The 13,335-nt window shown below is 39.1% G+C and overlaps 1 protein-coding gene across 1 annotated transcript in view; it reads left to right on the top strand.

Annotated features, from left to right (window-relative positions):
• Positions 1-13,335, top strand: part of WAPL (WAPL cohesin release factor) — a 159,810-nt gene that overhangs the window by 963 nt on the left and 145,512 nt on the right. The window contains exon 2 of the mRNA XM_040607165.1: positions 7,794-7,918. The gene's annotated coding sequence lies outside the window, so the exon portion shown is untranslated. The remainder of the gene's footprint in view (positions 1-7,793; positions 7,919-13,335) is intronic.

The raw sequence follows: 13,335 nt of genomic DNA, 5'->3' as shown, positions 1-13,335 counted from the left end.
CCCGCCGGCAGCGCCCCCGGAGCTGTGGGGCGCGGGGGCAGGGCCGCCTCCCCCTGCCGGGGCTCCCGGGCCACAGCCGTCAGCAAAGCCTTCGCGATGAGAGTCCCGACAGTGCCTCTGTGTCGCCTGGGGTTTTTGATTATAAATCCAGGAATGGCACTGCTGAAATGCGCAACGAGCGTTCGCAGCGCTTTCTCAACGCGGTTCTAACCTACTTAAAAGAACGGCCGTTGTGATTTAGTATTCCCCGTGTCTTACAGAACCTGAAGTCTCTATTCCACGTGTGCACTGTGCCTGAGTGCTGACTGTGATGCATATTAAGTAGGCTCTTTTGGTCCAATACACGGGACGCACAGACCAGGCCAGGAAATCGTGGTCTAAATTATTTCTGTATTTATATTTGGCCAAAGTTCATAGCCATATGGATTGTGACTTAACGGTAGTTGCAAAAATATCCCACTGACAAGTCAGCTTACATCCCCAAAGGAAACGTTTTGCATCTTGTCGAATGCCGGAATAAATTGCTTTTCGTAGAGCACTGAAGTTGTTGCAAGGCAGCGCAGTTTAAGTGAAAGGTGTGTCAGATCTAAGTCAATGTGCATACAGAGCAGATAGGTTTTACCACGGATTGTAAAACCAAAAACCTTGCAACTTTTTCCCCCCCCCAAAGTACGACAAAACAGAAAATAACAGGATGGTTGCTGTGAAAGGAAGAAAAGCGTACCATAGCATTGTCTACAGTCAGTTTTATAGAATACTTGCTTTTCAACAGCATTATTAGATGCCAGTTTTTACAAAATTCATTCATAGCTAAAATTATACATCTCATTAGGAAAAAAAAATGATTATGCTGACAGCAATATATTTGATGTGTCTTTTAATATAGAAAGCAATTAGAAAATTGATATTAAAGTGCCTGTTTGTGGTTATTGATGCCTTGAGCCATGGAAATACTGAAGTATTTTTTTAGAATTGTTTCTTATTATACAATTAATCAGAACTATGAACCATTGTCTGTTAGTCTTGAGGCAGCAGTGAAATTGTATGGTAAAATGTAAGAAATTTGCTCAAATCAATTTATTATAAACTTAGTGTATCTTTATTTACGAATGGTTATGCTAACCAACTCTGATGATGATAGATACTTCTATATCTACCGGTTAATGAAAGTAATGGATATTTGCAGAGGGTAACTGCAATGAGGTGCTTTTCAAGTAAGTGATTAGTTGATCCTGAAGTTGGTATAACAAAAGACCTAAATACCTTTTCCTTTATCTGCCAGAAAGCTTTGGAATGTAAGGAGATATTTCATTTTTCAGCTTTGAATAACATTTTTACTGTGCTGTAAGCCTCCCTCTTGTATACGTTCATACCCTGTTTGCATCAAGGCTACTTGATTCTCTTTAGGAGGATTAAGTGGGAATAAATCAGGGCAGAATCTGATTTGACTTTCTGTGGCACATGGCTAGGCACTTCTGTGTGCTCTGTACTAGTTTCATTATATGCTGTATGTGTGTGCATTTAAAACCCTCCTCAGACCCTCAGCAATGTGTTTAAGGGGTAGGAATTTTGATTGTCAGAGGCTTTCTTTTTGCAGTGGGATCTGTGTTAACGAGTATCAGGATGGAAATACATGTTTTGTTATCCTTGGAGTTAGCTGTAGCTCTTTGTCAACCTTCGAATTCCTTACCAACTCTGCTGTCTCTTAGAAGACCTCTTTAAATAACAAAAGCTGCAAAATGCAAGCCTTGTAAAGTAGCATCATTGATGACTTAGGCTGGAAAACATGATCCAGATGGATGGAAGCTATGTTTATTTCATAATGAATAGGGTGATGTTCTGTTAGATTATTCCATTCTACACATGATGATAGAAAAAAAATCTTATTTAGATTTAAGGGCTTATACCTGAACCTTTACAAGGCCTTTAGCAATCTGATTTTCTGCTCCCTGTTAAGTATATCAGCAAGGACGACCACAAATTTGCACGTAATCCTGTTCTGGTAAGTGGCGGATCAGTTTTGCTTCAGAATTTGTTTTTGTTCAAAACAGGGTGAAATTCACTAGCTTGTGTGTTTCTTATTAGGTCTTCTGAGGCCAGGGAATTTGAAACTATGGGAGCTCTACCTGCTCAGCACTCTTAGAAAAAGCCTACAAACTTGTTCCCAGAAACTTGTGCCTGTGTTGTGGAGAGACAGAATCTGTTGTCCTCTTTTTCTAGAAAGGACTAGTAGCAGTATTAAACTTGCATTTTAAATAACATTTCCAAAATACATTGCTGACCTACCAATGGCCTTGGAATAGTTCTGTGAAACATCCTTAGGAACACCACTTAGCACAAAAAGCTGAAGACCGAGACTGTCCAAACAACCCTGTTTGCTTTCTGGAAAGTAACTTACTGGTAGATTCAACTGTGCATTTTTCTCTGTTACTTATTTAATGTGATTTGCTTAATTAACTCATGAGTTTCAATCCAGCCTGGAGGATTTCCTTTCTTGTGAAATTTAGATAGTTCTGTCAAGAGCTAGTTCTGAGTTTTCCGCAAGTCTTTCTCAAAGTCTTTTGTCCTTTCTTCTACTCACAATCTGATCTCCCCAACTGTGGCATTAGCTGTTCATCCTCAGTTCAGTCACAGATCTCATGAATATATAATTTTCCTCATGCTTGTATATATATGTAATATTTTAATTGTAAATAAGCCCCTCATTTTTTGTAAATTTCTGCAGTATGGTTTCGTTAGGGTTATGAGGCATTTTAGTAAGCTCTCCGCACAGTTCAGTTGCAGTAACTGTCAACTGCAGGTACAATCGTCACAGGTGGAAATGCGAAAGAATGATTGCTGCCTACAGGGCTGGCCTTCTCAGCTACTGAGGGGTTCCTCACCAATGCTGGTGTTAGGAGAATTAACGTGTAAACTGAATACACTGCAGCAGAAAATAAGGATCTGTTTCTCCCAGGAGAATCCTTTTGACATCGGATCTTATTCCCTGCCTTGCTGAAGGAGTTACGGTTCTGAGTTCAGAAATAAACTAGTAATGAGTGTGGCTTTCTGGGAGCCTCTGCCTAATTCTGTATCAATATCAAGTAAGTATCAAGATACTACCTTTGGTTTGGGTAAGGTCTGTAGGTGTTGTTTCTCTATGGTGGCTTCAATGTGACTGTTCAGACCAAAGTGCTAACTTTAGAGGAGTGCAGATCTGGGGTGCATGTGCACTGTCATTCACCCAAACTCCTTAACAGCTTCAGTAAAAGGCCTTTCCAATTGTGATTGCTTGTTGCTTAGCGGTTCTGACTTTTGCTGTCCTTCGCACATGCAATGTAAGGGGGCAGGAGATTTGGTGGTCTGTTCTTTCTGTCATTACTGAATAAATGAGCATTTTGCAGAACAACTCGCACTTTTCACTTCCCTTCTGATGAAAGACTGGAAGGAATTTCTTTAAAATATAATTATGTCCGGTTAGCAGTCTGATTCACATGCGATGGTAACTTAATTTCTGGTATTGGCAAACAAAAAGCTGCTGGGAGAATCTAATATTTTGGATCTTCAAAATTATTTTATTATTCAGAAGTTCTACAGAAAAATCTCAGGAAAACATAGCAAGTGCAGCTCAGATGAGAATCATATTTTTAGAGTGACTACTATGGTAATTTTACCCTTGTAAGACAGAGACTCATCATTCCCATTTTCAGTCTTACCTTAGCAGTTTTGCAAAGTTCCTAATGTTGTCCATATACAAGAGCAAACAAACAAGCAAATAAAACAATCAAAAGGTCAAGCTGTTACACAGAGTTCAATAAAATATTGTGAATTGCAACTCCAGAGTTTGCTCAAACATAAAAAGAAGGCTGTCTGTGTGGTAACCTCCTTGGACTGTTCCTGTCATTTCCCTGGGACACGTTATTAGCGTAACATTCCTAGTACAGGGTAAAGACAGAGTTATGGCAGTAGGTAATTCAAGATGAACTGTCAGCAGGATGAATCCCAGCAATGCGGCTTGACTCAGAAGCCAGGCAGCTTTCATACTTGGGGCCAATCCAGCCTCAAAATGTCAGTGTCGACTACACAATTTCCACAAATCTTGTGCTCTGATTTTAGACACAAGGAAAGCTGGAATTCTCTTGAAGTTTAAACTTGATCTATATTCAGTTAGTTTGTCTAAATAAATGTTGGCCTTTTAATTCTAGCTCGCTGTTCAACTCTTAAGTATTCAGTTGTAAATGCATGCTATTTGTATAAAGGGAAAGGTGAATCTTTTCCCACCTGTTTCACTTGATATCTCTCTGCATTTCTCAGTTGAAGGCTGATTAATCTGTCATTGCATCTTTCTTAAAACAGGCACTGCTAATCCTATGTTTGAGTATGGACAAAAGGTTACAGTTTGCAACCATTATGCAAAACCTTCCTAATTTTGTGTTGCATCAGTCCAAGAGTAAATGACATGCCCATTCACAGATAAACTTGGGCACTGCAGTTAATTGGATTGTCAAGGTCACAGAGGGAGTTAACGCCATACTGTAGCTCAAAACTGATTATTTTTGATACTTACCACAAAGTAGTGTCAGCTGAATGTCAGTCTTGTTCAGTTTGATTACTTGGTGCCTTGATCTCATGATTTTTTCAGTTGAAACAGTTTTAATTGTGATGTCTGAAGAATAGGATAAACTTAGCTGAGAAAACTGTGAGCCAGTTGGCTCTTCCAAATAAATACTTACTCAAGCACCACTTTTCCTTGAGCTCTAAAAAATTGTCTGAGCATTAAAATACACATTCCCAGAGTCTTTTAAAAGAGAATTTTATAAAGGGATATATGACCTCTAGATTACGCAAATGAAGAAAGACTGCCCAGCTCATGTACTTTAACAAACCAGAATTAACAAGTATTTTGCTCTGCTGATGATACATACATTCACTGCATTAAAGCAGTAAAGGAGGAACAAAATGACACACACTTCTGAGAATTTTTCATTTAATTGTAAATAGAACATGTGAACTGGCTCAGCATTTTTTCTCACAGTGGCTTACACGTAATGCTTTGGACACTTTGTAGTTGCAGGTAAAGATAATGATTTTAAAATAAACTTGGCAGCCACTGGAGAATGACTGCTGGTATATGTTTTTTTTCTTCAAAGGGTAGCATCTCGGTATCCCACCTTTCAACATCTCACAGAATTTTTCCTGGACTTTCAAGCATAAAGTAAATCTGTTTAACACCACCACCTCAACACATAACCTGGAGTAAGCTATTGTTGTAGTAGTATGTCTGTTAAAAGGGAAATAGAACAAACTAAACTGAAACCTAGCACAACAGTTTTCATTTAATACATTTATGCTAGCAATCTGTCCTGCCAGTTACATAAATCTGCACAAGAGAGTATGTGCAAAAGCAAACATTTGCTACTCAACATCGGTTAAGAGACTGTAGCCAAATGCTCCAACAAAATACAGTGACAGAACTGTTTCAGATGAGAATTTGCCTATTTAATAATGATTTAACCAAAGTCATCTCAGTTTTCATTCACACATTTTTCCATTCCTTTCTTAGTGTTTTCAGTTGTGCTGGGAATAGAGCAGGAACTGAACTCAAAGCATGACAGGCAGGGTGAGGGAGTACGCTAGCTGGATTAGCTTGATTCTCCTAAATGGTAATTTTTTTTTTTGTAGGTAATTTTGTAGGAAGATTGTTTCTCAGTTGAGAGGAAGACAGATCAGGAATGTCTTGATGGTCAGATGTGAAAAGTACAATTCATGTAAGATGGGAACTGGCAAATCGGCTATGTAATTTGCATTTGCATGATGTTTTCATGCAGTAAGCAGAATGAAGGACTAGGAGAAAAAGCACACCATGTCAAAAATGTTCTTGAATACCTCTGTTCAATCACAGTAAGTAAAATAAATTAATTTAAGATGTAGCTTTATTGGCTATTTCAATAATAAAAGCGTTTGTTTAGGGTCAGCCAATCTTTCCAACTGAGTTTCAGTGGCCTAGGACTTGTGGAGGACAAATGGGATACAAATTCAGGATCCTATGATATGAGTAACCTGAGTCAGTTCCCCCACATTTAAAGGAATGTACGAGTTAACAAGAACAGAGCTCCTGGACAAGTCAACAGGAATGTCTTATTCCTTATTCCATTTAGCTTATTTTGTTCCTCAGCCCTTCCCTTTACATGTTGGCTATCAATTGCAGAGGGACTGGAATGAAAGTTCCAATAAAATATGGTCTCTGTTATGAGCTTTTTTCTTTTGATGAGATCTTTCAAATTGACATCAAGTAAAATAATAACAGTCAAATTATAACTGAAGTCAAGGAATTCTGCTGGAACCAATGTTTCTTAAGTGGAACCAAGCCACTAGCTCTTGGAGGGAGGAAGCAAAGACAAGTGCCTATGAGTTAGTCACATGTTGAAACAGAAACATTATGGTGTCCTCTTGAATTTCCAAATCACCCAAAAAGAGTGTAATTTGCACTGAATGTGTGATAGCTGGGACCGTTGCATTAGTACTTAGGCTGGGACTTCCAAAGAGTTTCAGTTGCTGAAGTTCAATTGAATGTCCTTTGCCAAAACAGGTTCCTTTTTCAAATCTCTGCCTCCAGTCCTGAGAGATCCCGAACTGGGGAAGAAATACTACTGTTGTGAAAATCTTAAGCGAGTAATCAGTAAGACACAAAGTACTTAGTAGGGGATGTTGCTTTATTGCCATGGGACTTTTTGTTTTGTTTTAGCATTTTAACTGAAAAATTCAGAATTGATTTGAGATCCCTGTGAAGTGGTTTAATGGCCATGATTTTCTGTTCAGGGAATCCTCCATAAATAGTGGATGAGAAATTACATCTCCCTGAAACCCACTTTCCATCAGGATCCACCTCATGTGGCTGAATCATTATGCTGCAAGTCCTGATTGATATCATGCCATTCCTACCTGTATGGCTGTTCTGGTGAGGCATGTGGCTGTGTCCATCTTTTGGCAACAGAAATGCACTGATCTTATCTGAGCCCAAAATCCTAAGTTTCTGAGAAATGGCTTCCAATGGTGTTGGACAGTCAGCTGTGTTATTTTGAAAATTCCTACAGTAATTTTGTTTTTAAAAGCTAGAATTCAGCCAGCTAACACTATTGCCTTGTTCATTACCTGCTCTAATAACCAACTGCCTTTGTGCTGTGACCCAGTAAAAATGGAGCAGGTTCAGCAGTGATGGGGATTCTTTCTATTTCAGGAAACAGCACAATGAAGGGAAGCTGCAAGATGCAGCTCTCTAACATACTGTGGCCTCCTTAGCCCTGTCTCTGAAATCACTATGGTCTGGCTTCTGCACCTGAGAAAAAATCAAGGAGGGTTGAGTCAGTGAAAGAAGCAAGGAGAAGTCTGACACAAGATGGTAACTCTTAAGTTCCTTTTCTGATGGTGGCCCACAGTGGGAAAGAGGCATGTTTCTGTGAAGTTACTGTGTTTTGAAACACTTCAGGATTCCCTAGCGTATTTACAGTTGCTTTATTTTGATGCAGTGCTAATGGGTATCCTGAATTGTGTTTTCTTTTTTGCTTCCTTTGCCTTTGGCCATCCTCTACTGTGACAATTTGAGGTAAAGCAAGAATTAAAGTGGATGTGATTTATTGGAATGGAGTTTCACATGACGTTTCTTGGAGTTTTCATGTTTTTAATTCCTTCAGTTGAAATAAATGGTCTCTGCAGTGCCCAAGGAGAACAGCTTTTACTGCATGAAACTTATTTCTCATCTGACTGAAGATAATGATCCAGGATCTGAAAGATTGGTGTGTTTTTTTCTTTTTCAGAGGAATGATTTTCAGAAGGAATCTATGCAGTGAATATGACCAACCACTGAGCTGCCTGATGCTACTGCCTCAGCTCTGTCCTTCATCAGATTAAGTTCTCTTACTTCACTGAGCAGCAGCAGAAAGTGAGTTTTAACCAGTGTGTCTGGAAAACAGCACTTTGAATAAGATGTATCAATACACCTCAAACAATACATTATGTGTACAATAATGTACAATACATTAAGTGTTCTGCCATGTGTGTCTGTTACTCAGAGACTTTAGCGGGGGACAGCAGCATCAAAAGGATTCTTATTTTTAAACAACAGTAGGAGGATTATTATAAACCCAGACTCCATCTGTTTACATGCTAAGGTGAAAGCATACATGGTTTCTTTAAAAGCCAGGAGGGGGCTGTGTTTAATTAATGCTGGCTTTGGCACCTGAGGGTGTTGGGGACTGCTTGCAAAGGGGTACTAGAAGCGTGAACTGGTGAGAACTGGAAGAAGATGGTAATACTGCTGGGAGGGCTTGAAAGCTAGACTGTTCCAGAACTGACTCTGGGGTGAGTGACAAGGAATACTTGACTGCAGGATCTGCCTGGTAGAAGGGAGCTGAGACCTGGGTTTATGGGCAATCAAGAGATCAAGGTTACAGAGAGAAGTGGGGTGAGAAACAGCTATTTCATGCCAGGTTCTTGGAAAGGGTAAGAAAAGGTCTGCCCTCTGGCCCTGTGGAATTAACTGGCAGTAGAGAAAATTAGAAGAATCTCTAGATGTGGACTGAGCTGAGCAGGTTCTCTCTACAGTCTGCACAACAAGGTAAAGGTGAGCAGTGGCACTGGGAAAGATCTACTAAATTCAGATCTGAAACTTTTGGTTAAAGAAGAGAAAACCAATTTTTCTTGGTTTGTTTTTAAACCTGTTTTTCTTATTTTCCTCTTCTTTTTTTTAAGTGACCTTGCATAACATGTCTAATATAGACAAATAAGGGGAGAGGCATTGCCGAAAACATTGAGGTATATTCAGTTTTCTGCTTATGTGCTTACAACTATGACCAGTCTAGTATATATTAAAACTAGTCAAAGTCTGATGGAGAACTGATTTCCTCAAAGCCACAGCTCAGCACTGGGCAGTTACTGTAGAGAATCCAGTGCCCTGTGGTAAGAGTCATGTGCTCCAGGCACTGGAAATGCTTCTGTAAGTTTTTAAGACTATAGTCTTATTCTTTCCTTAATTCTTTCCTTTTATGGCTGAGCTTCACCGTATCCTTAACACTTGTTGGAGTTCAAACTTTGATGAATTTCCCTGCTTTAAATCCTTTGACATTAATGGAGCTCTTTTGTGCATGAAACTAAGAAGCTGGCCCTGAAAAGGCTTGCTTATGTCTGGACAGGACAGAAACAACTATTTGATGTTCAGAGCAGACTGCACTATGCAGTTATCTCTGATTTTCATTCTAGGCAGTATCCAGGGAAGATTGTGAAAATCTTATTGGTTTGATTTTATGTTAATGTTGCCCTTGTTTCCTGGGTGACACTGCTGATCAATGACTCCTTTCTTCCACTGATGATTTTTACCCCATTAATAGAGCAAAAATCCCTAAAAATCACTTTACTATCTGTTTGACTTTGCTGACTCCAAGGGACAAACCTTACTGATGAGGCCTCAGCCCTTTTTCAAGGATCCCTCTCTCATATCATCTGTTAATAAGCTGTTTCTCTCCATAGATCTGTTTCAGCACCTTCTCCACGGATAAGTTTTCCTTTTTGCTTATGTACTGTAGAGCAAAATTTGATCCAGTGATTTTAAATATTCAGCTTCTCAAGGGAATACATTTTTACTTATCGGCTCATTGATCAAAGAATGTACACAATTGCATGATATATATTTTTATTAATTACATTTTACCATTAAAATGCTTGGTTCTACTTGACTCATGTCACAAAGTAAAATATACCTTTAAATGATAGCTGAAGTCAGCATGGTGGGCGTCTAAATTATTTCTGATGAGTAACTCCTGTAGAGAAAATGAACTACTATGCATCCCTTATCCCCTTCAGTTACAATCTCTGACTTTTATATGTAATAGAATAGTTTAGACGTTTCGATAACTGTATAGTAAAGGAAGAAAATGTTAACAGTGGAAAAAGAAAATTATATTTCTAGTTGTGAATCCTGGAACAAACTGCAAAAGCTAGTTGAAAGTAGCCTCATGATGATGAAGAGCATGTTATCTCTATTTTAGAGGTAGAAATACCGAGTTATGAGAAAATAATTTTCCCAAGGTCACACAGAAAACATAGAAAAAAAACCACCAGAATCTTGAACTTCTGATTCTAACTTCTGTGCATTTTCTCAGCACTGTCCTTTCTCATCTTCTTAAAGTTTTGCTATACCAAAGCGCTTACTGCTTTCTACATCAAGTCACAGTAGGCCTAATAACGATACAGGTTGCAGCCCAGCTCATCTATCAGTAATAACCTTGGCTTTAAAAGAATCTGAAACTTAGGAGATTTATTAATGTACAGTTCCATGGAGTTAGCAGCAAATACTAGACCAGAAAAATATTTTAAAAATTCAGTCACTTTTAGTACTGACCTAGCATACTCTTAACTCCTTCATTTCAATTGTGTGTTCTGAGGAGTTGTGTAGATGTTTATGCACATGATTACCTTCAGGCATCTCAAAAACTTCGAAAAAATCAATTATACCAATCCAAAGAGCGCATCTGAGAACGTGTAATACATTTTTAAAGTACTGGGGCTTTTGAAGGAAATGCTGTTACATTAGACATACAGTCACTTTATATGTGACCTTTCAGGCATGGCATTGTGTGGAAGGGTATGTATTTTCCATTCTGTTTTTCCAGTCAATGGAAAACATACAGCAACTGTAAGTATACCCATAAGTGTCCCACGGCCTATTCAGGATATGTCCTTTATGAAACTTTACATGGGAGACCTTGTGCTGTCCAATGATGTAGTCTCAGATTTTTGTGTCTGTTTCTGAACCATCTTCTTGTACACTTGTGGAAGTTGCAGTGAAGTCTAAATGTTGAGGGAAATGAATAATGTCTTTGTTTTTACGTAGTGGGTAGAACATGGTTTGCTAACTTTTTTACAAGTGTATTGTGTTCATTTTTTTATTGGCTTAAGCTAAATACAGCAAAGTAGAATGCTGAAGTTAGATGATAATACTGAGAGCAGATTCTTGGGAGAAAGAAACACAAATTCATATAATGCAACATATACTGCAACTGCTGTATCATAAAAATTCCCATTACTAATGTACGAGATAACTGTCTCCAGGATAAACTGTAATATTAGAAAATCACATATGACTCCATAAAAGAAAACACCAAACCATAATGGACTAAGAGGCACATGATGAGCTTTACTTTCAGGTTATGTCTGTGTTTCTGTGCCGAGACAAGTTAACCTGAGCTGCAGCTCACTCAGCTCTACAGTGTACCTAAGGCTTGACTTAAGCCTGATGAAGTTAAAAAGGATGCTTCTAGAAATGCATCTCTCAAGTTACAGTTATCATCAGAAGACATACTTAGGCAGTTTTTGCTGTGAATTTCTGTGCTTCTGAGTCATACATCTGATGGATTATGGCAGGGTATGTATTGTAGTAGGCCAAATGAAAGTGGGTCTCAAAAAAGTTCTCCCACATTAAGTCTCCTTGGCAAGGGTTGGTTAAGATTTTCCTGAAAGCGATCAAAAAAATCTGTGGTACTAAATCTGCATCAATACTGCTGTTTGTATAAGTTTAAAAAAAAAAAACAACAACAAACCCCACAGAAGGGTAGGGAGGAAAAGTTCACTGTAAAGAGGGACGAATCCCTTTCCATTCTTCCCAGCCTACTATTTGCCCCCAGTTTCAGATGAATCTTAATCTTGAGGGCCAATTTCATTGCCACAAGGTGTTTGTAGGTAATGTTCAAACCAACCACTGTGAGGCCAGCTTTGTAGTCTAAATATCATGAGATCCTGAGATCTCTATACACAGTGAGGTGATACCAGTGTTTGGAAAATGTACTAGCATTTTCCTACACTGACATGACTCTTGCAGCATTTGCTTTGATCTGCGAGCCAGGTACATAGAATTCCTGTGCTGTAAGTCTCCAGCAGAACCCTGCTGCTGCCAGGACTGGTATAACTAAAAGAAGTATTTTCCTACAAAATAAAATCTTCTTACTAATGTTTGTGCTTTGTATTAGACTGTTAAGGCTAGATTTGCTCTAGAGAAACTTTTCTGGCTTTGTTAAGCTTACACTGAAGATCTACTGAGTCTACTGAGTCCTTAGAAAGAATGTAAACAGGGCAACTTGGAAATCTCGACAACTGTGAACTTTGCATGAGTTTGGAAATGAGCATTTAGGCTATACATTTCATGGGATAAGAAAGGTATAGTAATCTTGTTGTTCTACATGAAACATATAGTGTATGGGATTGTGGCTTATGCCTCGAGTTGCTGGGAATGACAGTACTAATAATTTATTTCTTTGTTGTAAGACTACTTTTATATAAACCTATTTATAACATGAGACTCCTCACATTCCTGTGACATTAACAGCTGCAAGGCTACAAGCACAAGTGTTTGAACTGAGATACCTGTTGCTCAGCCACTGAAATAGCATTGTCTGATACTAACATTGCTTTGCAGATAAGGGCACTCTCTTAATAGAGGCCTGTGGAAATAGTGGTTTCAGAATCAGACACAGAACGATACCCTGTCAGCGTTTCTGAGATGGTAATACCTTTCACTGAGGGATCAGAGGGTGAGGGACACACTGCAGCACTTCTTGGAATGGCCTAGGTAAAAAATGGCACTGGTCACATGGAGAAAGGGAGGAACACATGCAACTTACCCGTGTTATGCCCTAAAGAGCTGTAGAAACACCCAAAAAGTGTTGGAGATGCCTTTGATTTTTTTTTCTGAATGTCAGACTTGCTGTTGGTTTTGCATATGACTTCAAGAAAAACACTTTTTGCTACTCTGTCTTACCTGAGAATGTGTGAAAATTTACTCAGTGTCACATGCCATGATGACTTTTTAGTCCAATGGTGGATGCAAACCAGTTTCCAAAAGTATGGAAAATGAGGCTGCAGCCAGCAAAACACAGGGACTAAGGTCCCTTGCAATATGTGAAAATTTGAAAGATTGGCAACTTGTGAATCTGGCTTATGTAGTGCTTCAATCTTGACTTGTAACAGCCTTTTATTATGCTGGCTCTTGACACCTACCCTCTTTGCGGAACCAATAGTGACTGATTGCTCTGCAGTTTTTCAGAACTGCTTCTATGATCAGACCAAACATTTTCACTTGTGACCCAAGTCTGAATTTGAGCTTGAGGCGATGGAGGTGAGGAGCTTGTCTGGTAATTCACACTGCTTGCTACTGCCTTTGCCAGCAGGCTGCTCCATGAACAGCTGCTGTAGTACAAAAGGCCAAAGGGAAGCACCTCAGTTTTGCCTCAGTCCTTTCACACCTCCAAGTCACTGGAGCATACCCAAGTGCATGGTAAACTACAGGCAGTCTCTGCAGTGCGGAACAGG

This window comes from Falco naumanni, chromosome 9 (assembly GCF_017639655.2).
Source record: "Falco naumanni isolate bFalNau1 chromosome 9, bFalNau1.pat, whole genome shotgun sequence".
NCBI lineage: Eukaryota > Metazoa > Chordata > Aves > Falconiformes > Falconidae > Falco > Falco naumanni.
Note: the sequence above shows the minus strand (reverse complement) of the source record. Positions and strands in the feature narration are given on the sequence as shown.